Consider the following 25,413-nt stretch of genomic DNA (forward strand, 5'->3'; position numbering starts at 1 on the left):
TGACGTCATCATTCCCCGTGCGCCCGTGCCGTAAGCTCTCAGGGGCGGTGGGGCGCTCGGGGCGGGGCGCGTGAGTTGCCGCGAATATATTTTCGTTCATTTTTTGCGCACCTTTCCAAATACATTTTCATTGTTTTTATGTGCCAATCCAATGTATAATGAACACGTACACTATAATATCGCAGTACAACATCCGTACTGTCCGTAGACACTGTGTTACGTGCATGAAACTTGTGTACACATATGCAGCACATATTTACTATGTATCATGCTAATTTGTGTATATATACAATCTATTTACACACTATACACTGTCACACACTATATACATTCACCATCAACACATTCAGAACACCACGTAGCAGCTGCTTCGTATGGGCCAATAGCAGCTGCCTCGTATGGGCCAATAGCAGCTGCCTCGTATGGGCCAATAGCAGCTGCCTCGTATGGGCCAACAGCAGCTGCCTCGTATGGACCAATAGCAGCTGCCTCGTATAGACCAATAGCAGCTGCCTCGTATGGGCCAACAGCAGCTGCCTCGTATGGGCCAACAGCAGCTGCCTCGTATGGGCCAACAGCAGCTGCCTCGTATGGGCCAACAGCAGCTGCCTCGTATGGGCCAACAGCAGCTGCCTCGTATGGGCCAACAGCAGCTGCCTCGTATGGGCCAACAGCAGCTGCCTCGTATGGGCCAACAGCAGCTGCCTCGTATGGGCCAACAGCAGCTGCCTCGTATGGGCCAACAGCAGCTGCCTCGTATGGGCCAACAGCAGCTGCCCCGTATGGGCCAACAGCAGCTGCCCCGTATGGGCCAACAGCAGCTGCCCCGTATGGGCCAACAGCAGCTGCCCCGTATGGGCCAACAGCAGCTGCCCCGTATGGGCCAACAGCAGCTGCCTCGTATGGGCCAACAGCAGCTGCCTCGTATGGGCCAACAGCAGCTGCCGCGTATGGGCCAATAGCAGCTGCCGCGTATGGGCCAATAGCAGCTGCCTCAGATGGGCCAATAGGAGCATTTGGCCATGAACACATTCAGAACACCTCGAGTGAGAGCAGCCACACCCAGCCAGTCTCCCTCACTCCAACATCTTACTCGCCAACATTGCTCCTCCCACCATATTGTTATAGTTCTTATTACACATGTTCTATATACCTATCTACATGTTTTATTTACCAGAACTATGCAAGTAAGCCTGTATTGTGTCCAAACAGTACAGTGGCCACCATACACTGCATGAAAAATCACACAGCAGACGACGCTACGATTACGTCACCTCCCTCACCAAAATAGCTCCTCTCAACATTCTCCTGTTGCTGTTCTTACACTATATACACACACACTATATATACCCATGTACATATGTGTTGCCCATAGCGAACCACTAAGCTAGTATGGTGAGCAAAACAAGAGTGGCAGCCACACACACAATGAGGCTACCTCAATTCTCGCCCTCCCTCCCTCATCAAAATTCCTCCTTCCACAATACTATGCACAACGCTAATTATAACCACATTCCTGCTATTATCACAATCCTGGTCACTAATTCCTGTAAATGAATAATTGACCACACGTTGATTTTGAAAAGGAACCTAAGAAATCATTTGAAGATTCCTAGATGAACGAAATAATGCTGTGGTGCTGTGGCTAGCGCTGTGAACATCGTGAACAGCATTGAATCACTGATATTTGAACATTGTACCCAGTCATTATCACACTCAGGCTCTAATATAACACTATCATAGCTAAATAATACAAGTTATATATATATTTTGACATTATTAGGCGATGCTGTGGTCACATGCTGAACAGCAGTGCTGTGCGCTCATGCTGCGAGCGCCAGCCTTGGTTGCTCACACACTACTGAGGCTCCCACACCCGGGAATGTGGACCACGATTTTTTTTAAAGATGGCATCTGTTTACAAGAGCCCTGAGGAAGCTGATGTGAACCCCATGTAGCCGCGGGAGTTTTGAATGGAACGTGAAAAATACAAATACCCGGAGGCGCGTTGCGCAAACCAGACGTGAGCCTGCAGGCGCGTTGCGCAGTTTAAAGGTTAATAAATGTCATGTTATGGAATGTGGAATAGGAGAACATAGACCCCACACAACCTATATATTATGTGAGAAATCTTTAAAGAATTCTGATAAAGAAAGAGATCTAGGAGTGGTTCTAGATAGAAAACTATCACCTGAGGACCACATAAAGAATATTGTGCAAGGAGCCTATGCTATGCTTTCTAACTTCAGAATTGCATTTAAATACATGGATGGCGATATTCTAAAGAAATTGTTCATGACTTTTGTTAGGCCAAAGCTAGAATATGCAGCTGTTGTGTGGTGCCCATATCTTAAGAAGCACATCAACAAACTGGAAAAGGTGCAAAGACATGCTACTAAGTGGCTCCCAGAACTGAAGGGCAAGAGCTACGAGGAGAGGTTAGAAGCATTAAATATGCCAAAACTAGAAGACAGAAGAAAAAGAGGTGATATGATCACTACATACAAAATAGTAACAGGAATTGATAAAATCGACAGGGAAGACTTCCTGAGACCTGGAATTTCAAGAACAAGAGGTCATAGATTTAAACTAGCTAAACACAGATGCCGAAGAAATATAAGAAAATTCACCTTCGCAAATAGAGTGGTAGATGGTTGGAACAAGTTAAGTGAGAAGGTGGTGGAGGCCAAGACCGTCAGTAGTTTCAAAGCGTTATATGACAAAGAGTGCTGGGAAGACGGGACACCACAAGCGTAGCTCTCATCCTGTAACTACACTTAGGTAATAACTTAGGTAATTAGTCTGGAAGAGATTCAGCCAGCCTCAACGAGTGTCCATCAGTCAAGAAGAGATTCAGGTATTCTTGAAAATATTTATGGAAAACACCATCACGGAAGCCACTAACACTGTTCATCTATGCTACTTGTATCAGATGCATCATCATTAAATGCAGAAAACGATTCATCTATGTATCATCTATATAAATTGGAGGTAGCAAGGGTGGCACTCAGAGCTACAACTGAATATGCTTGCTATATCATCCTCATAGGTGCTGTATCACTTGCATCTGACCTTTGTGTTAGGTCCTTATTGCGTCTAGCTTCACCAATATTATGACCCTTATGTTCTTCAAACAATAAGGTTTGAATTTCACAGACAGAGCGCAATCTTTCAACACCATGTCGGACAGGTGTTTAGGAGCCAGAGGCGCATGCGCCACCCATGGTTGCTCACTCAGTACTAACCCAGCCAGCAGCCCTATGGCATTCTGGGAATTTTTCCAAGATGGCTGCCTCTCACTGGAGGTCCTAAGAGTTCATTTCGTACACAACCAACCGCGCACACATTTAGAATGGGTATGAAAAATCAAAAGGAGTTTTCTCAGTTGGCGCAGTTTCCCACCGACCGAGAATACTCGGTTGGCGCAGTTCAGTGGTTAATCTAACTTATAACTTTAAGAAGGTAATTTCTAGCAAAATTAAAGATTTTACAGATACATTGTAAGAAAGTATAAAAATGCATTGTAAGAAGGCATAAAAAATCGGCATTGAATGTAACGAAACGCCATTTTCTGGGTTAGCCCTGGAGGCTCCCTGGAGCTTATCGGGCTAATGAATGTTATATTAGACCGGGACATTAGCTAAGGAGTTCAGACCTACGAGGGACCAGTGCCAAAACTTGGCCCCTTCAGAGAGGTTTCAGGGAGCAATGGCCCTGGAAACCCCCCCCCCTTGTTGTTGGGGTTTTCCTTATCTGCCATCAACCAGGGTTAGGCACCTTGAAAAATTAGGCATAACAAAACAAACCTCACATGGTAAAAAAACTAAAACAGAAAACCAAACAGAGAGGTAGAAACTCCCTACAATCCCAAGGAAACAAGGAAACAAGCAAATATCACACTTTACTGCCAAGCCGATCATCCGCCCAGCCCTCCTCACCCTTAGAGGGGGAGGGGGTGGGGACCCCGGACCTCTCTGCGCTGGCTGCCTAGCATCAGTTCAGAAGCTAAGCTTCATCCAACATGAAAAAACTGCCAACCGGTGAGAGGGAGGGTTGCCAGGGAGCCTCCAGGGCTCACCCAGAAAATGGTGTTTTATTACATTCAACGCTGGTTTTCTGTGGGGAGCCCCGACGGCTCCATGGAGCTTAATACCCAAAGAGAAGGAAAAGAATGGGCTAACCCGGGAGGCGGCAGCCACAAACTCTGCAACATGAAGCCGAGACAACAGGCTGCAACCTGTGACACAAGGCAACACAAGAACGCACAGGAGCAGACACGCTCACAAAAACAGACGGCCAGGAACCTTTGCGACCCCCAAATCCTCGTGCCCAAAACGAGCCCTAGCACCTGCCACTAACACGGCAGCGAAAGCTGCAAACATCCAAACAGCATGGGCGAAATGATAGATCCCATGCTGGTAGACTTAAAAACTCTGCGTATGACCTGGGAGACTCGAGCCCTGAAACAGGGAATGAGGGGCTACCACAAACTGAGGAGAAGAAGATAAGAGGGCACCCTGATCAAGGACCAGGACAGCTCAGGTGATGCATGAGCAGGCCGAAGTGAAACAAAACACAAGAAAACGTACCGTACGGGGAGGATGGGACGTCTACCCCAAACGCAAGCCGGAGCGGCTCCGCCAGTGCCGGATGGTATGAGGCAACAGTAAGAACCATCAAATAACAGTCCTGAAAACCCAAGAAAGTACAAGACAACCCGATGCAAAAGAGAAGACAACCTACGAAGAGGAAGAAAATGGGGAATAGAAACACCAGGAACGTCATACTGTCGCCGAGACGAAGCTCGCAGGTGGCACACCATCAACGAAGTCACCTGATCACCATATAGATGGTCCAAACCAATCGCGTACCGGACCGGTCCGACCTGCCGAAAGAGGCGGAGCCACGAAAAAACACCCGTTTCAGACACCTATCAAGCAGCGTCTGAAAATAAAGCTGGGCCGGCCACCAAGGGACCACGAGGACTACTCTTCTTGGGAATGGACTCAACTGAGCCAGAATCCTTAGCAACAGCTGGACCAGAAAAAGAGGAACAGGTACCCCCACCTCGACCAGTCCTGCCAAAAGGCATTAACTGTGAACACCTCACAGGCAGGTAACGGCGCCACATAGAATGGGAGATGCGGAGACCACATCCGACGCGAAGATGTCCATGGCCAGGAGTCCATACGTCTGGCAGAGCCAACGAAATGAGTTGGCGACGACTGGCCAATCTGCGAACAGAGGAATGAACCGAGACAGCCTGTCCGCCAGGACGCAGGACACACCCCGGACATGAACTACACAGCCAGCCAAATCCCGAGAATCTAGCTATCGAGCCACTCGAAGGGACCATCCTCAAAGGTCAAAGACCTAAGAGAAAACCCCGTGGTTCCGGCAATGAACCTCCGGAGAACAGTCCGAATGGAACTGGATGGTAGAGCACCGAGCGACCCGAACCCTCTGAAGCGCAAACCAGATAGCCACAAACTCCCGAACCGTGCTGTGAGCTCGACGGACGGACAGACCCCACCATTTCTGGCCGACCTGGTGAGCACTTGTCACAAAGCCACAGCCAAGAAATGGCCTGTCCGTCCACACATCGAGCAAAGGCTCTGAGAGGTACCAAGGCACGGAACCCTGAAAACCCCAAAGAGTAAGCTGGTGACGCAGCACCAACACAAGATCCCCAGAGGACGAACCAGCGATTGCAAGAGATGCGGAAGGGAAGTCCCCAAAAGAACTAAACAGATGCCAAAGCCAAACCCAACCCTATGGGCAGACCAGCACATCGAAGTTCAGATGCCCGCACAACCGCTCGAGCAACCGCCGAGCGACCCGAGACCCCCTCATAAACAGCCGAAGGCGGGACAACCGCAGCAGCAACGTTTCTGGAGGGAAAGACTAGGAGCGGCCCAACACCCTAAACAAGACCCAGCCAAGTCCGAACCTAGGAGGGAAACTGAGAGAACAGCTTTTAGATCACCAGGAAACTGAACCCGGTGATCTGGAAAGAACCACACCTCTGGGGAGCAGACAAGCGGACCGACTGGGAGCCCCCACCAGCCGGTCATCGAGGTAGGCCAGACACCGAATTCCGAGCAAACGCAGACAGGGTACCAAGCTCCGGTAAAGATGCGTAAATACACCAAGTGCCAATTACAGACTAGGGAAGGCAACAAAAGTGGCAAGCCTGATGCCCCACCACCAACTGTGTCAGTCCCGGAACCCTGAAGAGGAACATGCCAAGAAGTGACCCGGAGGTCCAGGGCTACCATATAGGCACCCGGCCCCAACAGAAGCCGGACCGGAGACAACAGTCCTCTGACGAGGACAAATAATCCATAGCGCAGACTGAAGAAGTCCAGAAGAACCGCAGATTTGACAGGCCCATATCTGCAAAGAGCAGACGGGAACCCCAGAAGGATGGGGCGGATCGAAGACGTCCAGTGCATACACTAAGAAGACATGACGAAGCGCAGGGAAAGAAGCCCACCCCGCCAGCCCTGAACCCCCCAAAGGGGGAGAAGCCATCCACCGCCGCCACCAGAGGCCGGAAGACAACCAAAAGCGCCCACTAACTGTGGGACCATGCGAGAGTCAACAGAGCAAGCTGCTCCCCCAGTGCCCTGTTAACAGAGAAGGAAACAGAGCCCTTCCGAAGGAAAAAGTACACATACACATATATACATATCATGTATATACACATACACATACATATACACATACACACAAGGTATGTTACACACAGGTGAGAAGGTAGTGGAGGCCAAGACAGTAAGTAGTTTCAAAGTGTTATATGACAAAGAGTGCTGGGAAGACGGGACACCAAGAGTGTCCCGTCTCTCATCCTGTAACTACACTTAGGTAATTACACACGTGCGTATGCACATACACATATGTGGGGCCTCGTAGCCTGGTGGATAGCGCGCAGGATTCGTAATTCTGTGGCGCGGGTTCGATTCCCGCACGAGGCAGAAACAAATGGGCAAAGTTTCTTTCACCCTGAATGCCCCTGTTACCTAGCAGTAAATAGGTACCTGGGAGTTAGTCAGCTGTCACGGGCTGCTTCCTGGGGGGTGTGTGTGTGTGTGGTGTGGAAAAAAAAAAAAAAATAGTTAGTAAACAGTTGATTGACAGTTGAGAGGCGGGCCGAAAGAGCAATGCTCAACCCCCGTAAAAACACAACTAGTAAACACACATGTGCACACACACAGTGTACACATGTATATGTGCACACATAGACGTGAAAAGAAAATTGCAAGCCGCTGACCAGTGGGCAGAGAGCGCCACGCCGGCCAGGTGAAGAAGGCACAAAACTGCATCAAAAGGCCCACTTAGACAACAAAACCTTAAAGTCCCAGCACGACCACAACACGTGCCAAGACCCAAAAAGATTAGTCTGCAAGCCAGGAAGACCCTGGAACTCCAGAAGACAGAACCGGGTCACACACGAGGAAACAAAGCCCCCTGAACCCACAAAGGGGGCCCAAGAGGAAGAAACCTCCTGAACAAAACCAAAGAACCCAAAGGAACCTGGAACCGAACCAGGGGCAGCCCAAACCACCACATTTGCCGGTGGAGATACACCACAGAAAGGCAAAGCACAGCCCCCAGACAGAACCCCAGGGAAATGGTCAAAACAGACCGAAAACTGAGGGACAAGATGTGGGAGCAAACATAACAGCCAGGGACACTGAGCCAAAACCCAAGGGCCCTGACCCAAAACAGACAAAATGGAAAACCCGGTGTAAAATCAACACTCAAACATTCCCAAAGGAACAGGAAACGGGCAGAAAACACCAGAAAAGCAAAGAAACGACAACAGGCGAATTAAACCCCTGAAAAAGGTGAAAAAAACTCACCCAAGAAGCTCGCTCGCACACTCAGGTGCATGTAAACTAACCGCAACGCCACCCTGCTGGCCATGCCGGGAAACTGGCAGAAGAAAATGGCCACCAGAACAGAGGGCTGTGATCGACGCAAAAGATACGAAAACACGCCAGTAAAAGTGGGAAGCAAGCAGACTAGATGGGCGAAAAAATCCGCCCAAAAGCAGAAAACCCATGCAGGGGCAAACCACCCCAGAACTGTTAGCAGGCATTCCCCACAGCCCCGGGAACCAGCAACAGAGGCCCTGGGGCAGAGCCGTCCTCCAAGCCCTCTGCCCTTAAAGAAAAGGAAGAGTCCATGGGAACGGCAGTAAGAAAGGGCCGCTGGTAAGACCCAGAAGCCTTGGCAGAAGGAACAGGCTCGAAAACCTCCGTCCCCAACCTGAACGGGGCAGCCCCCAAAAACCGCCAGAGTCTCGGCCCCAACTAAACCCCGCCCTAACGCCGAAACCCGCAGATGGTTCGTAGCCGGGAACAGTGAGGAAAAGGGGTGAACAGCACCTAACCAAAATGAGGCGGCCTCGGGGCATCCAAGTGGGAAACCAACCTAGCGTGTTGCAGCAACCTAACCTAGCTTGCAACACGGATCCCGCCTGTATTCTGAACAGTTATAACATCAGGAGAGTACTGGAAAACAAGCAGAGAATCTCTCTCGCAAGACTCTGGGTCAAGGTCTCAGTGACCCAACAGGCAACATGATGGAGGTAAAAGTGGCTACTGTCACCCAGAGGCCAGGGCACAGCAACCAACGATCCCGCACAAGACGGTTTGGAACCCTGAAGACACATTCAATGGTCCACCGAGCCCAGACAGGGGTTTCCAGCGCCCATAGGCTGGCTGCTACAGGAAGCCTGGGCAAGGTGTGCTAACCGGTTAAGAAACCCAAAAATAACAAGAGGTAGAGGACAACACTGAAAACCCCTGCGACGTGTACAATCACCAGGGCCTAGCAGAGGGCCACCAAACACTACCAGTGGAACTATAGCCACACTAGGCAGACCCCCACCAGGCAAATAAAAATAAAAACAAAAGAAAACCCCCGCAAAAGTACACTGCCTCCAGAGGCAACAGGAACCGGTTGCCGCTTAGGTGGGAAGTCGCGCAACACCTTGACGCCCTAACCAGCACAATACCAGTCCCTACCCAGGGCTAAACAAGGGCTCCAAGCCCCAGCCGGCCTCAAGGGTGAGGCAAATGTCAAGCAGCAAGAACCTATATGGGAATGGTTCCCGAGTGCCCCAGGGAAGATAACCCTGTCAAGCATGGGCAGTACTCACAGGGCACTTGGGGAAGGAAGCCCCTATGCGCATTCAGCCCCGGCACTGATGAGGTACTCCTAGCCACCGCACAACACAACACATGGCAGTGAACGCCACACAAGGCAAACACTGCCTAGGAAACTGAGGCCAGAGAAGCGTCTATCCCGGTTGACATTAGCTTACGAACTGAAGCTAGGCAGCTGGTGCGGTAGGTCTGGGGCTCCCCCCTCCCCCTCTCGGGACGGGGAGGGCTGCGCGGACGATCGGCACGGCAGTAAAGTGTGATGTTTGCTTGTTTCCTTGGGATTGTTGGGAGTTTCTACCTCTCTGTTTGGTTTTTTGTTTCTAGTTTTTTACCATGTGGGGTTTGTTTTGTTATGCCTACCTTTCTGGGTGCCTAACCCAGGTCGATGGCAGATAAGGAAAACCCCAACCACAAGGGGGTTTTCTAGGGCCATTGCTCCCTGAAACCTCTCTGAAGGGGCCAGGTTCTGGCACTGGTCCCTGGTAGGTCTGAACTCCTTAGCTAATGTTCTGGTATAATATAACATACATTAGCCCGATAAGCTCCAGGGAGCCGTAGGGGCTCCCCTCAGAAATACAAATTTTTAATATTTGCACAGCACAAGTGCAATAGAAGATACAGATGATTAATCCTTATAGAACACAAGAACAGCTTATGGTATAGATATTTTATGTTTATAGAACACAAGTGTAATAAATGGTACAGATTTTTAATGTTTATAGAACACAAGTGCAGTATATGGTACAGATTTTGAATGTTTATATAGCACAAGTGCAGTATATGGTACACACCTCAGTAGTTTCAAAGCGTTATATGACAAAGAGTGCTGGGAAGATGGGACACCACGAGCGTAGCTCTCATCCTGTAACTACACTTACGTAATTTCACTTAGGTAATTACCTTGGGTGCTACAAGAATGTGCAATTGTGCTGAGCATTCCACTCCAATTAATATTCCAGACAGCCTTGTGCACAGGAATCTTAGCAGATATATGGAAAAAGGCAAACATAGTAACAATTTATAAAAATGGTAGTCGAAAGGAACCTCTTAATTATAGACCTGTATCATTAACAAGCATGGTAGTCAGAACACTAGAAAAATTATTTAAAGACAAATGGGTTGAACACCTAGAGAGTTATGACATAATAATTGACAGACAGTATGGTTTTCGAACAGGAAGATCCTGTGTATCAAATCTACTTAGTTTTTATGATAGAGCCACAGAGATACTACAGGAAAGAAGTGGTTGGGTTGACTGTGTCTATCTGGACCAAAAAATGGCTTTTGATAGAGTCCCATACAAGAGGCTGTTCTAAAAACTAACATGCTGGAGGGGTGACAGGGAGACTTCTTACATAGATGAACAAATTTCTAACTGACAGATAGATGAAAGTGAGTAATCAGAGACAATGTATCTGACTGGAGGAGTGGTACTAGTGGTGTACCACGCGGTTCAGTTCTTGCACCAGTAATGTTCATCGTCTGCATAAACGCTCTACCAGAAGGAATACAGAATTACTGTATATGAACATGTTTGTAAATGATGCTAAGATACTGGGGAAGATACGAGACGTAGACGATTGTAATGCTCTTCAAATTCACATATATAAAATAAGTACTTGGAGCATCAAGTGGCAAATGGAATTCAATGCAAATAAATGCAATGTTATGGAATGCAGAGTCAGAGAAAATAGACAACACACAACTTACAAATTATGTGGAAAGGAATTGCAGAACTCTAGTAAAGAACGAGACATAGGGTTGGTTTTGGATAGTATGCTGTCACCGGAGGAACACATAAAAAAGTTGCGAGAGGAGCATATGTGTCGCTTTCCAACTTCTGACTTCCTTTTAATTATATGGATGGTGAAATACTAAAGAGACTGTTCATGACTTTTGTGATGCTAAAATTGGAATACAATATGCAGCAGTTGTATGGTGCCCAAATCTCAAGAAACACAAATAAACTGGTAAAGGTAAAATGGCATATTACAAAATGGCTTCCAGAACTGAAAAACAAGAGTTATGAGGAGGGACTAGAGGTGTTAAACATGCAGAAACTAGAAGATAGAAGAAAAAAGGTGATATGATCACCACTTACAAAATACTAACAGCAATTGACCAAATTGACAAATAGGAATTCCCGTAACCAGCAACTTCACAAACAAGAAGACACAGATTCAAGCTAAGGAAACAAAGGTGCCAACAAAATATTAGAAAGTTTTCTTTTGCAAACTGAGTTGTAGACGGTTGGAACAAGCTAAGTGAGAAGGTGGTGGAGGCCAAAACCGTCTGTAATATCCAAGTGTTATACGACAAAGAGTAGTGGGAAGAAGGGACACCACGAGAGTAGCTCTCATCCTTTAACTACACTTAGGTAATCACATAGGTAATCAGATATTTAATGTTTATACAGCACAAGTTTAGTATATTGTACACATATTTAAAGTTTATACAGTACAAGTGCAGTAAATGGTACAAATTTTGAATATTTGTACAGTCAATTGCAGTACAAATCTCTCTTCTTCTCACATCTCTCTTTCCCTATTCAACTTTCTCTCCCTCTCCCTCTTTGTTACCCTCTCTCCCAATTTACCCCTCTCTCACATCCTCTCCATGTTTCTCCTCTTCATTTCCTTCCCTCTCTCTGTCCCTCTTCCCTATCATTCCCCTTTCTCTCCCCTTCTTTCATCTGTTTCCTTCTCCTATCCTCTCTCACCTCTTTCTTCCCCTCTCCTTCCTTCTCCCACTCTCCTCCCCTCTCTCCTTCCTTCTTCCTTCTCCCCCTCCTCTCTCCTTCCTTCTCTCTCTCTCTCTCTCTCTCTCTCTCTCTCTCTCTCTCTCTCTCTCTCTCTCTCTGTCTCTGTCTCTGTCTCTCTCTCTCTGTCTCTCTCTCTGTCTCTCTCTGTCTCTCTCTCTGTCTCTCTCTCTCTCTCTCTCTGTCTCTCTCTCTCTCTCTCTCTCTTTCTCTCTTTTTCTCTTTTTCTCTCTTTCTCTCTTTCTCTCTTTCTCTCTCTCTTCTCCCTCTCCTCCCCTCTCTCTCATTCCTTCTCCCTCTCCTCCCCTCTCTCTCATTCCTTCTCCCTCTCGTCCCCTTCTCTTCTTCCTTCTCCCTCTCCTCCCCTCTCTCTCATTCCTTCTCCCTCTCGTCCCCTTCTCTTCTTCCTTCTCCCTCCTTCTCTCTCTCCTTCCTTCTCCCCTTCTCCTTCTCTCTCTCTCTCTCTCTCTCTCTCTCTCTCTCTCTCTCTCTCTCTCTCTCTCTCTCTCTCTCTCTCTCTCCTTCCTTATCTCTCTCCTTCCTTCTCCCCCTCTCCTCCTCTCTCTCCTTCCTTCTCCCCCTCTCCTCTTTCACATTCCTTCTCTCTCTAATTCCTTCTCTCTCTCCTTCCTTATCTCTATCCTTCCTTCTCCCCCTCTCTTTCCTCTCCTTCCTCTCCTTCCTCTCCTCCCCTATCTCCTTCCTTCTCCTCCATCTCCACAATTCTCTCCCTCCTCCCCAACCTTAATGAAATAATTTTCATAATTTTCACGCTGATTAAAAATACCTGTATTGCACCCAAATTTTTAGAGCACTATTAAAAATACCACATAATAATAATAATAATGTAATAATAATAATAATATAATAATAATAATAATAATAATAATATAATAATAATAATAAAATAATAATAATAATAATAATAATAATAATAATAATAATAATAATAATAATAATAATTAATAATAATAATAATAATAATTTAAACTTGCATGGCAGAGGGAAAGAGGAAATGTGGTAGTGGGTATTTATAGGTAAGTGAGACTGGCTGGTTGCCAGACTTCCCTCCAGGGCAGCAAACACCGCTACTACCATCACTACATTTAAGTCTCGTATTGTTTCTCTTCATTTAGTTTCTCTGCGTATTGTTACTCTGCGTATTGTTTCTCTGCATATTGTTTCTCTGCGTATTGTTTCTCCGGGTATTGTTTCTCTGCGCATTGTTTCTCTGGGTATTGTTTCTCTGCGTATTGTTACTCTGCGTATTGTTTCTCTGGGTATTGTTTCTCTGCGTATTGTTACTCTGTGTATTGTTACTCTGCATATTGTTTCTCTGCGTATTGTTTCTCTGGGTATTGTTTCTCCGGGTATTGTTTCTCTGCGTATTGTTTCTCCGGGTATTGTTTCTCTGCGTATTGTTTCTCCGGGTATTGTTTCTCTGCGTATTGTTACTCTGCGTATTGTTTCTCCGGGTATTGTTTCTCTGCGTATTGTTTCTCCGGGTATTGTTTCTCTGCGTATTGTTTCTCTGCATATTGTTACTCTGCGTATTGTTTCTCTGCGTATTGTTTCTCTGCATATTGTTTCTCCGGGTAATGTTTCTCTGGGTATTGTTTCTCTGCGTATTGTTTCTCTGCGTATTGTTACTCTGCATATTGTTTCTCTGCGTATTGTTTCTCTGCGTATTGTTTCTCTGCGTATTGTTTCTCTGCGTATTGTTTCTCCGGGTATTGTTTCTCTGCGTATTGTTTCTCCAGGTATTGTTTCTCTGCGTATTGTTTCTCCGGGTATTGTTTCTCTGCGTATTGTTTCTCTGCGTATTGTTTCTCTACGTATTGTTTCTCCGGGTATTGTTTCTCTGCGTATTGTTTCTCCGGGTATTGTTTCTCTGCGTATTGTTTCTCTGCGTATTGTTTCTCCGGGTATTGTTTCTCTGCGTATTGTTTCTCTACGTATTGTTTCTCCGGGTATTGTTTCTCTGCGTATTGTTTCTCTGTGTATTGTTTCTCCGGGTATTGTTTCTCTGCGTATTGTTTCCCCTTGCATTGTTTCTCCACATATTGTTTCTCTGCATAATATTTCCCCGCTTATTGTTTTTCTACCTATTGTTTCTCCGTGTATTGTTTCTCTGTGTACAGTATTGTTTCTCCGTGCATTGTTTCTCAACGTATTGTTTCTCCATGCATTGTTTCTCTCTATATTGTTTCTCTTCATATTGTTACTCTGCGTATTGTTTCTCCAGATATGTTTTCTCTCCGTATTGTTTCTCTGCATATTGTTTCTCCATGTATTGTTTCTCTACGTATTGTTTCTCTACGTATTGTTTCTCCACGTATTATTTCTTTGCATATTGTTTCTCCGTATATTGTTTCTCTGCATATTGTTTCTTGGCGTATTCTTTTTCCGCGTATTATTTCTCTGCGTATTGTTTCTCCATGTATTGTTTCTCTACGTATTGTTTCTCTACGTATTGTTTCTCCACGTATTATTTCTTTGCATATTGTTTCTCCGTATATTGTTTCTCTGCATATTGTTTCTTGGCGTATTCTTTTTCCGCGTATTGTTTCACTGTATATTGTTTCTCCGCATATTGTTTCTCCATATACTGTTTCTCCACGTATTATTTCTTCACATATTGATTCTCTGCTTATTGTTTCTCCGCGAATTGGTTCTCCACTTATTGTTTTTCCGAGTACGTTTTCTCTGCGTATTATTTCTTCACATATTGTTGCTTTGCGTATTCAACTTAATACAGTAATAGTTTTGTGTTATACTGTAAAATCTTCTCAACATCACAAGCTCCATAAGCAGAGCTCTAGCTTCTGTATTATTCTCACCTGTGTCTCTCATTACTCTCACCTGTGTCTCTCATTACTCTCACCTGTGTCTCTCATTACTCTCACCTGTGTCTCTCATTACTCTCACCTGTGTCTCTCATTACTCTCACCTGTGTCTCTCATTACTCTCACCTGTCTCTCTCATTACTCTCACCTGTCTCTCTCATTACTCTCACCTGTCTCTCTCATTACTCTCACCTGTCTCTCTCATTACTCTCACCTGTCTCTCTCATTACTCTCACCTGTGTCCTCATTACTCTCACCTGTGTCACTCATTACTCACCACTGATACTCATTATTCTCACCTGTGTCACTCATTACTCTCACCTATGTCACTCATTACTCTCACCTGTGTCACTCATTACTCTCTCTTGTGTCACTCATTACTCTCTCTTGTGTCACTCATTACTCTCACCTGTGTCACTCATTACTCTCACCTGTGTCACTCATTACTCTCTCTTGTCACTCATTACTCTCACCTGTGTCACTCATTATTCACACCTATGACACTCATTACTCTCACCTTTGTTACTCATTACTCTCATCTTTGTTTCATTACTCTCACCTTTGTCATTCATTACTCACACCTGTGTTACTCATTACTCTCACCTTTGTCACTCATTACTCTCCCCTGTCACTCATTACTTTCACCTTTGTCACTCATTACTCTCACCTGTGTTACTCATTACTCTCCCCCGTGTCACTCATTACTCTCCCCTGTCACTCATTACTTTCACCATTCTCACTCATTACTCTCACCTGTTATTCATTACTCTCACCTGTGTTACTCGTTACTCTCCCCCATGTCACTCATTTCTCAGCTGTGTCACTCACTACTCTCACCTATGTCACTCATTTCTCTCCCCTATGTCACTCATTACTCTCCCCTGTGTCATCACTCATTACTTTCATCTGTGTCACTCATAACTCCCACCTGTGCCACTCATTACTATTCCCCCTGTGTCACTCATTATTCTAATCTCTCATATCATGAGCCTCCTATAATTTTGTTCAGTTGTAGTCCTCTTTCACCTATTTCTCTTGCATGTGCATGTCTTTGTTGGTGTGCTGCTGCTGCTTATCTTTACACGTCCACCATACCAACCTCTCTCCTTGGTAGCTGTCTTTATTTCTTGTTTTACACTACATCTTTATCAGTGTTATTTCATGCGTGTCATTGTTTAATCTACAGCATTTATTTGCAGTCCTAATATGATGTAATTTGATTCTTAAAAATAAATTTTGTTTACATTGAGTAACTAGTATTTCTTGAAAAATTAAAAATATTGCTTTTAATATATTTTTAGCAGTGGCAGAGTGAAGTGTTGGGGATGTGCCAGGAGGGCTCCTGTGGAGTGCCAGATATTATTATTGATACTGTATTCTAAATTGATTTATCCTTATTTAATTTACAGTAGTTACAGTATTTGATGATTATATAACAAACTAATATATATTGATATAGACCTCTTGTTTTGTTTTGAATATTTATTAACCATAATAATTGTTACTAAAAATTATTAAATGGTCTTGGTTTTATGATGAGTGACTCATTGGTGAGAGGTGTATATTGGCTATGTGCTCAGTGCTTTACTTGCTGCAGAGGAGCAGTGACCATGTTGTGTCGTCCTCTAGTAGTACTAATGTTTGGCATAGTTGTGTGTCAATGTCAAGGAATAACATATGGCACTTCCAGGACCAAGTATCAATCTTACCCAAATTCCAACACGGGGCCTGGATCAGCAAGACATCCACACTCCAGGACATCTACCTCCTCTTCTTCACGATATGATTCATACAGACCTTTGGATACATACAGAAGTCAGTATGGAAGTGCACTTCAGTCAATAAATCAGAGTGCTTTAGTCTCATCTTTAACTACACAATATCCTGGAAGTGATAGAACCACTTGGAGATATGAAAACACTGAGCAGTATGGAAACTCAGAGGGCCAAAGGCACTCTAGCTCTGCACAAGTTAATTACAGAAAGCAAGAAGAACTAAGTCATCACTATGAGAGGACTATTGTTCCTCCAGTACCATCAGTTCCCCCTATGATTGAGTCATCAATTGGTCTCACTCACTACACAACGCTGAGCAGACATTTCCAACACCAAGGCCAAGACAAACATCCCATCACATATCCACCTCCTCTGAGTTCACGGCATGGAAGATTTGGGAAGAAAAGAGAACGCATTGCTGGAGAGGGATATGGAGAGGCATACCTCGAGTGGTCCGAGTATGGTGTAGGTGAGATAGAAATACATTTTTTCTTTGAGAGTCTATTTTGGTAGCTCTACAAGTTATTGCACTGGGACTGCCAAGTCCTAAGGAATTGTACTAGGCCTTTGAAGCCTACCTGAGCCTACTGAAAGCTAACACCTGAATCCTGTCACTTTCTATGAAGCAAAGGGGAGCTTGGGGATCCCAAAATCAACTAAAACTTAAGAAAACCCTTACCCCAAAGTATAAGCACATCAAAACGAGCAACTGTTGGACAGGAAATTAGTAGACCTGAAAAAGAACAAAGCAGTCAGTCATTGGTATGGGATAAACAACACAGCAAATTGCAGCCCAGGTCACTCAGTGTCTCTACCAGCCAAGCACCTCATTAAATCATTTTGGCATGCAGCTAAAGTCACACCACTCTGTAGGGCCCACATAAAGTTCTACACTTAAGGCAAAGTGGTGTTGGCTTGGAGCAATTCATTCATCATCATTTGGCCATTTCTTTACTTTTGTTCAATTTCCTGCTTCCCATTTGTATTTTGTGCCACCTACTTTGTGTGTGTCCTCCATTTCCATTTTGCTCTGGTTGTGTGTCAGGATTCTCTTCCCTTGGTAGCCAACTGGCTTCTTCCTTACCCCACCCTATCTTCTCTGTGGGGTTCAATTTTCCTCCTTTAAGAGCTAACTCTTCTCAATTACTCTCACTTCAGGATAGTGTATGGGTTTGCTCCCAATGTTTTTTGTGGAGAGCCCCTTCCCTCCCCGGAGCTATACCGGGCTGATGTGTATATATTAGACCGTAGCAACAGTCAGTCGAAGGAGTTCTAGGCCTACCGGGGACCAGAGCCAGAACCTGGCCCCCTCAAGAGAGGCACAAGGAGCAATGGCCAAAAAACACCACCCTGTAATTGGAAGCAGTCTTTGTCTGCCATCTACCAGGTCAGGCACCCAGAAAGGTAAAAAACAAACTACTGCTGGTCAAAAATTTTGCAAACCAAAAGCCAAACTAGCAAACAGAACTCCCCAATCAAAACCAAGGAAACAAGTATGACGTCACCACAAACGCCACACATCGGACTATGCAACCCCCCCTTCTCAAGGAGGGGGATGGGGGGGGGGGGGGGTTGCAGACCTCCACACCAGCAACTCTGTTCACAGGCTGTTGTGAGGGTGAACGGTTGATTGACTCTGGCTCCATCCTTTGAGCAGTGCTGCAGTCTGGTGGTGGTGTTCAATTTCAGTATTATGCAAGCCAGGAGTAACACAAGAGTACTGGGACTGCATGCACCTGGGGCCACCTTCCCTAGGTGCCCTGTAAGTACTGTCCTTGCGGCTTTAGGGTTATCTTCTCTGAGCAGTTCTGGAACTACCTCCATGTGGTTCTGTCGTTGCTCGGTGATTGCCCGCCCTTGGGGTTCAGCTGGGGTGGCTCTTACTCCTGTTTACCCTTGGGTAGGAGGTAGTTTCGTCACTGGCTGGGATGCGAGGTACTGTGCAGCTGTCTGATATACACATCGCGACCAGTTCTGTTCACCTGGAGATGTGCTTTTGCCGGGTTTTTCTTTTGTTTTAGTTTTGTTTTGCCTGGCAGAGGTCTGCCTGGTTTGGCAGTAGGACCACTTGTAGGTTTTTGGTGGCCCTCCACTAGGTCCCCCGTGCTTGCACATGCCACAGGGGTTCAGCGTTTAGTTTGTTTGCTTGGTAGCTCTGGGATAACCGGTTAGTAGTACCTCACCTGGGCTTCCCTTAACGGTCAGGCTAAGGGCCCTGGAAAACCCCCTTTGGGGTTCAGTGATCCGATGGAAGAGACCTCAGAGTCCCACCTCGCTTTGTGCGAGTTTGAAGGTTGCTCTGTCCCCTTGACTCAGTGTGACATTCACCGTCTTTGCCTCCGCCATGCTGCTTGTTGGGTTAATGACACCTTTGACCCGGAGTCCTGCGAGTGGTGTTCCTTGTTTGTACTGCAATTCACTCAGTCCTATGAGATTGATATTCGGGTGCAAGTAGCTTCGGCGTTGCATGCACGGTTTACGTTGCTGCAACGCGCAAGGTTGCTTGCCTTTCCGGATGCCCTGCAGCTGCGTCGCTTTGGTTATAGGGACTCGACTTGGGGGTGTTAATCGCCTCGACTTTGGTTTCATCTGCATCCCCTAGTCCTTCCCCCTGCTGTCGGTTCATCCTGCTTCCCCCCCCCCTCCTGCTCCCGGTTCCCAAACGTCTGAGGGTTTCGGAGTTGGGGCAGGGTTCCTCCTGCTGGAGCCCTTGGGCTGTGCCAGCGGGCCCCCTTCATCTCGGCTTTTCCAGTGGACTTTGCTTTTTCTACAGAGGCAGAGGGTTTGGAGGACTGCTCGGCCCCGGGTCCTGACATGGAGGTTCCCTTGCTGGGGAGGAGTTGACTTGGGAGGCTTAGGCCCCGTTTGACCCCGCTTGGATGTTGGTACCCTCGGCGCAGGGCTTGTTGCTACATGGGGAGGGGTTTTCCTATCCTCCCTCCCTGTATGAGTCTGATATGTGTGCGAATCCTCCCTGGGTTCGGTTCCGGGTTCCTTTGGGTTCTTCGATTCCCACCTTCCAGAAGTTTTCGGCTTCCGGCATCACATCAAAGGTGATGTAGGAAGCACTTGTGGCTTACCTCTTGTGAGACCCCGATTACGCCTCGGTAATGGATCCTTCTTCTTCTTTCGAGTTTGACTCTTCATGGCCTAATCGACGTCGTCTCGTTTTGTTGGTTCTGCCGGATGTATGGACCCCTGGCCATGGATGTCTTCGAGTTGGCGTGGTCTAGGAGTCGCCCATTTTACGTGGCGCCCTTACCCGCCTGCGAGGCGTTCACGGTGGATGCTTTTCGGCAGGACTGTTCGAGGTAGGGGTACCTGTTCCTCTTCTCCCGGTCCAGCTGTTGCTTCGGGTTCTGGCTCGGTTGGAGCCCATTCCCACGAGAGTTGTCCTTATGGTCCCTTGCTGGCTGGCCCAGCTTTATTATCAGACGCTGCTTGATAGGTGTCCAAACTCGGGGCGTTTTCCCGAGGCGTTTTCCCGCAGCTCCGCCTCTTTCAGCAGGTCGGACCGGTCCTGTACGTGACTGTTTCAGGCCTTCTCCTCGGCTCTTTGCGTCTGGCATTTTGACGCAGGTATCACCATCTCTGCGGTGATCAGGTGGCTTTGTTGACGGTCTCCCACCTGCGAGCTTTGTCTCGGCAACAGTATAAAGTTCCTGGTGTTTCTATGCACTATTTTCTTGCTCTTCGTAGGTTGTCTTCTTTTTCACATCGGGTTGTCTTGTCCTTTCTTGGGTTTTCAGGACTACAGTTATTTGATGTTTCCTACTGTCGCCTCATTTTGTGCGGCGCTGGCGGAGCCGCTCCGGCTTGCGTTCGGGGTGGACGTCACATCTGCCCCGTTTCGTACGCTTTCTCGTGTTTTGTTTCACTTCTGGCCTGCTCATGCGTCGCCTGAGCCGTCCTGGTGCCTTCTTATCTTCTCCTCAGTTTGTGGTAGCCCCTTCGGTTCAGGTTTCTGCTCTTTGATACTGGTGGTAGGTTTGTACGTTTGCAGCCTTTCTCTGTCCTGCCAACGGTCGAGATGGCTGCTTTCCGGAGGGGTTCTTGGGTAAGATGCTTGATTGGTTTGCCCGGGGGTGCGTCCTGCGTTGTCCGGTTGCGTTTTTTGCCATTACCAGCGTACCGTGTCCGGGGATCCTCTTTGGGTTGATCCGGTTCCCCTTGTTCCTTGTTTCAGGGCTTGGGTTTCCCAGGTCGTCCGCAGAGTTTTTCAGTCTTCCAGCCTGCGGTCTGTCCTTGCGCCCGTGCTGTTCGGACGTTTGCAGTTTTTGCTGCTGTGTTGGTGACGCCTAGGGCTCATTTCGGGCGCAGGGATTTGAGGGTCGCACAGGTTCTTAGCCACCCATTCTTTATGCGCGTCTGCTCCTGTGCGTTCTTGTTGCCTTGGGTCGCAGGTTGCAGCCTGTTGTCTCGGCTTCGCGTTGTGGAGTCTGTGGTGGCCGCCTCCCGGGTTAGCCCTTTCTTTTCCATCTCTTTGGGTATGAAGCTCCAGGGAGCCGTAGGGGCTCCCCAAAGAAAACCAGCATTGAATGTAATAAAACGCCATTTTCTGGGTGAGCCCCGGAGGTTCCCTTACAAACCTCCCTCCCACCGGTCGGCGGTTTTTCGCGTTGGCTGAAGCTTAGCTTCCGAACTGAAGCTAGTCAGCCGGCGCGGTAGGTCTGGGGCGCCCCCTCCCCCTCTTAGGGCGGTGAGGGCTGCGAGGACGATCAGGGCGGCAGTAAAGTGTGATGTTTGCTTGCTTGCTTGTTTGCTTGGGATTGTAGGGAGTTTCAACCTTTCTGTTCGTTTTTTTGTTTTAGTTTTTTTATGATGTGGGGTTTGTTTTGTTATGCCTACCTTTCTGGGTGCCTAACCCTGGTCGATGGCAGATAAGGAAAACCCCAACCTCAAGGGGTTTTCCAGGGCTTTGCTACCTGAAACCTCTCTGAAGGGGCCAGGTTTTGGTGCTGGTCCCTGGTAGGTCTGAACTCCTTAGCTAATGTCCCGGTCTAATATAACATACATTAGCTTGATAAGCTCCAGGGAGCCTCCGGGGCTCACCAAGAAAATGGCATTTCATTACATTCAGCGCTGGTTTTTTCAGTTTTTTTTTTTTTTTGCAGTAATATTATTCAATGGTGTGTAGTGTGATATACAGTGGTACCTCGCATAACGAATTTAATCCGTTCCATGTTCGTCATGTGAAACGGACGTCATACAAAACGAGTGTCCCCCATGTAACCAGTGTGATGCACTGTGTTTATTGTGAAATTTCCCCAGTGTGCATGACATCAAATGTTCCCCAAAATATAATTTTTCTTTGTAAAATGATAAATTACCGTCCCTGAACATGTCTATGTAAAAATAATTACCAAATTCCACTTACTTTGGCTGTGAGGGCGTGGACAAGGTGCGCTGTGACATCAGGGGCTGGTCACCCGTGTGTGAAGCTCCCAGAAACGGTCGCGCAGGCCATTCAAGCATCGCGTGTTGCCACAAATATATTTTCAAATATTTTTTCTATGCATTTCCAATGCCGTTTTATTTGTTTCTTTTATCGTATATGATGCATATTTGTGACCTTTACAATATGTATACAGTAGAATGTTCATAATTTTCCATGAAACTGTGATACATGTGTCAGTAATGTGTCCACAATAAATGTTTATTGTCAATATTACGTGGTAAAAATTCACTAAAATTACAATATGTACAGTTTCACATACTATTTACACAGTAACACACTGTATTACACACTCTGTACTTTAAAGGATGCATAATAGTCAACAAAGTAGTCCATGGTACACAGCGCGACTTTGCTCTCCTTGCACCAGCTACAGATAGATTTTCGTTTCCTGTTTCATCGTTCTGTGTGCTTGCAAATAGCGCACTCGCGTGCACCCTTGGCTTTAGTACTTGTAGGTGGTATGTAGCCAAGCTTGTAAAGCATAAAGTAGTATTGAAACGATTATAGGAAAAGCTCAATTTGTAAGGTAGTCTTGAAAAGACCGCTTTGTAAGGTCCCACACAGGAAGAGATTCAGCTAGCCTCAAAGAGCTTCCATCAGTCAGGAAGAGATTCAGCTAGCCTCAAAGAGTGTCCATCAGTCAGGAAGAGATTCAGGTATTCTTGAAAATATCAATGAACACCACCACCATTGAAGCCGCTAACACTGTTCATCTATGCTACTTGTATCAGATGCATCATCACTGAATGCAGAAAACGATTCATCTATGTATCATCTATATACATTAGAGATGGCAAGGGTGGGGCTCAGAGCTACACCTGGATACGCTCGCTGTATCATCCTCATAGGTGCTGTATCACTGCCATCCGACCGTTGTGTTAAACCCTTATTGCGCCTAGCTTCACTAATGTTATGACCCTTATGTTCTTCAAACAATAGGGTCTGAATTGCACCGACTGAGCACAGTCTTTCAACACCGTGTGGGACAGGTGTTTGAGAGCCAGAGGCACGTGTGCCACAAATGGTTGCTCACGCACTACTAACCCACCCAGCAGCCCTTGTCTTTCATATTCGTTATAGCAAAAAGTTCGTTCAGTGTTTGTTGGGTAGGCTGCTCCATTATGACAATCTTTCTTTGTTTCAAATGCGTTCCATTTGTTTTGTATTTGTCACTTACGTCTCAATAATGGAGCAGCCTACCCGACAAACACTGAACAAACCTTTATGACATTTGTCCATTTTTCAAATTGTTTCAATAGTTCTTTTATTTTTTTTTTTTTTTTTTTTTTTTTTTTTTTTTTTTTTTTTTTTTTTTAAGAAACATGGAGCAGCCGACCTGTAGATCACCGAACGAACCTTTTTGACATTTGTACTGGTTTTCAAAATTCTTCATTTTTTTTATTATTTACGTTTTTTGTATGTAAGAAACATGGAGCAGCCTACCTGCCGACCACCGAACGAACCTTTTGCTATAAGACAAATGAAAAATAAATATTGAACACATTTGAAGAAAGGAAAATGTCATAATGGTTTATTCAGTGTATGTAAGGTAGGCTTCTCCATTATTGAGACGTAAATGACAAAACAAAAACAAATGGAACACATTTGAAACAAAGAAAGATTGTTATAATGGAGCAGCCTACCTGCCGAACACTGAAGGAACCTTTTTGACATTTGTTGTATATCAGACATTTCATTTCTTTTTTCCTACAAAAACGTCAATGCTTTGCAACATCTCAGCAGGGACCCTTTTATATCCCAGCATCATTAGCATCTTTAAACAAGAACAACATAATTTATGTGCATCGTCGGAGGCGTCTAAGAATGTGCAAGAAGCAGCGCGACCCCACCATGTGGTGTTGACGTTACTCAAACCAGCGTTCGTCATACGGGGCGATTTGACGCCGATCGGGCCGTTCGTTACCCAAAATATTCATTTTTTGGGGCAATCGTTATGCGAGGTACCACTGTATTTATATAATAAATTGTGTGAACTTTTGCTATACACAAGAATATGGTGAGCATATTAATAATTCAATTATTATGTTCATAAAACAAAACAAATTTTTTTTGCTGTTATACACTATATAAACACGGTATATATAAGTATCTGCATGTTTTGTTTATCATAACAAACCACTAAGCTGGTATGGTGCTTCAAAACAACATTCTGGCCACCAACACAACAGCCAGCAGCTGACACTACCCCACTCGCCAATATTTCTCCAACCACCATATTGTTTGTGCTGTTATTACACTATATATACACATTATATATAAGTACATATTTTTTTCACCATAACTGTACAACTAAGCTGGTATGGTGTCCAAACAGCATAGTGGCCACCATACACTGCGTGACAAATCACACAGCTGCTAGCATACGACGGTACCTCACTCATCAAAATGGCTCCTCCCACAATACTGTTTGTGCTGTTATTACACTCTATGCACACATTATATATAAGTATCTACATTTGTGTTCACTATAATGAACCACTAATCTAGTATGGTGAGTCCAGACAATGACATTGGCCACCACACAGAGTCAGATGAAGACTCCACCTTTCTCACCCTTCATCAAGATAACTCCTCCCACCATACTACGCACATTGCTAATTCTCACCACAATGCTGCTACTATCAAAATCCTGGTCACTAAATCCTGTAAATGAATAATTTTCCACAAGTTTATTTTGTAAAGGAACATGAGAAGTCATTACAAGATTCTTAGATGGACCAAACAATAGCAGTAGTGTGCTGTGGCTTGCACTGTGAACATCTTGAACAGCATTGTGTTCACTGATATCTGGTTTGCATGGCAGTATGGTTTAAGGCGTTGAGCTTTGCCTCAAGATGATGCTTGGGCTAATATTTAATTTGCTTCTAGGGTGGAAAGGGAGGGCTTAAAATTGGTAAGGGTTAATCTCCCACGGTGCAAGAAAGTGCCATTGTTGTCTCACTTGGTATAAATTATTAATCTGATACATTCTGAGTTCAGTTCCAGTTTTAGTTATCCATTCTATACAATGTTGACCTTCAGTAAAGAAATTCTGGAGACTTATGTGCAAGGGTTAGGATGAATCTAGCCTAAGCATTTTTATATAAATTTGACAGTTAATTCCAGTAACACAATCAGTAATCTTTTCTATTTGTTTTTAAAACCCAGCAGAGTCTTGGCATTTACGGCTTCTGCGGGAAGGCAGTTCCATGGGTATACAACCCTATGGGTGAAAAAGCATCTCCTGTTTTCTGTCCTACATTGTAGCTTGTTGAGTTTGAATGTGTTACACCTTGTTCGTGTTACATCTGATCTTTTCAAGAAAGTGTCAGGATCTATATCGTCCAAATTGTTTAGTATTTTGGAGGATTCTATGAGATCTGCCCTGTCATGTCCAGTT

At 45.7% G+C, this 25,413-nt stretch overlaps 1 protein-coding gene across 5 annotated transcripts in view; it reads left to right on the forward strand.

The window, feature by feature from the left end:
• LanA (laminin subunit alpha) overlaps positions 1 to 25,413 on the forward strand; it is a 550,694-nt gene that overhangs the window by 243,350 nt on the left and 281,931 nt on the right. The window lies entirely within an intron of this gene.

This window comes from Procambarus clarkii, chromosome 63, assembly GCF_040958095.1.
Source record: "Procambarus clarkii isolate CNS0578487 chromosome 63, FALCON_Pclarkii_2.0, whole genome shotgun sequence".
Taxonomy (NCBI): domain Eukaryota; kingdom Metazoa; phylum Arthropoda; class Malacostraca; order Decapoda; family Cambaridae; genus Procambarus; species Procambarus clarkii.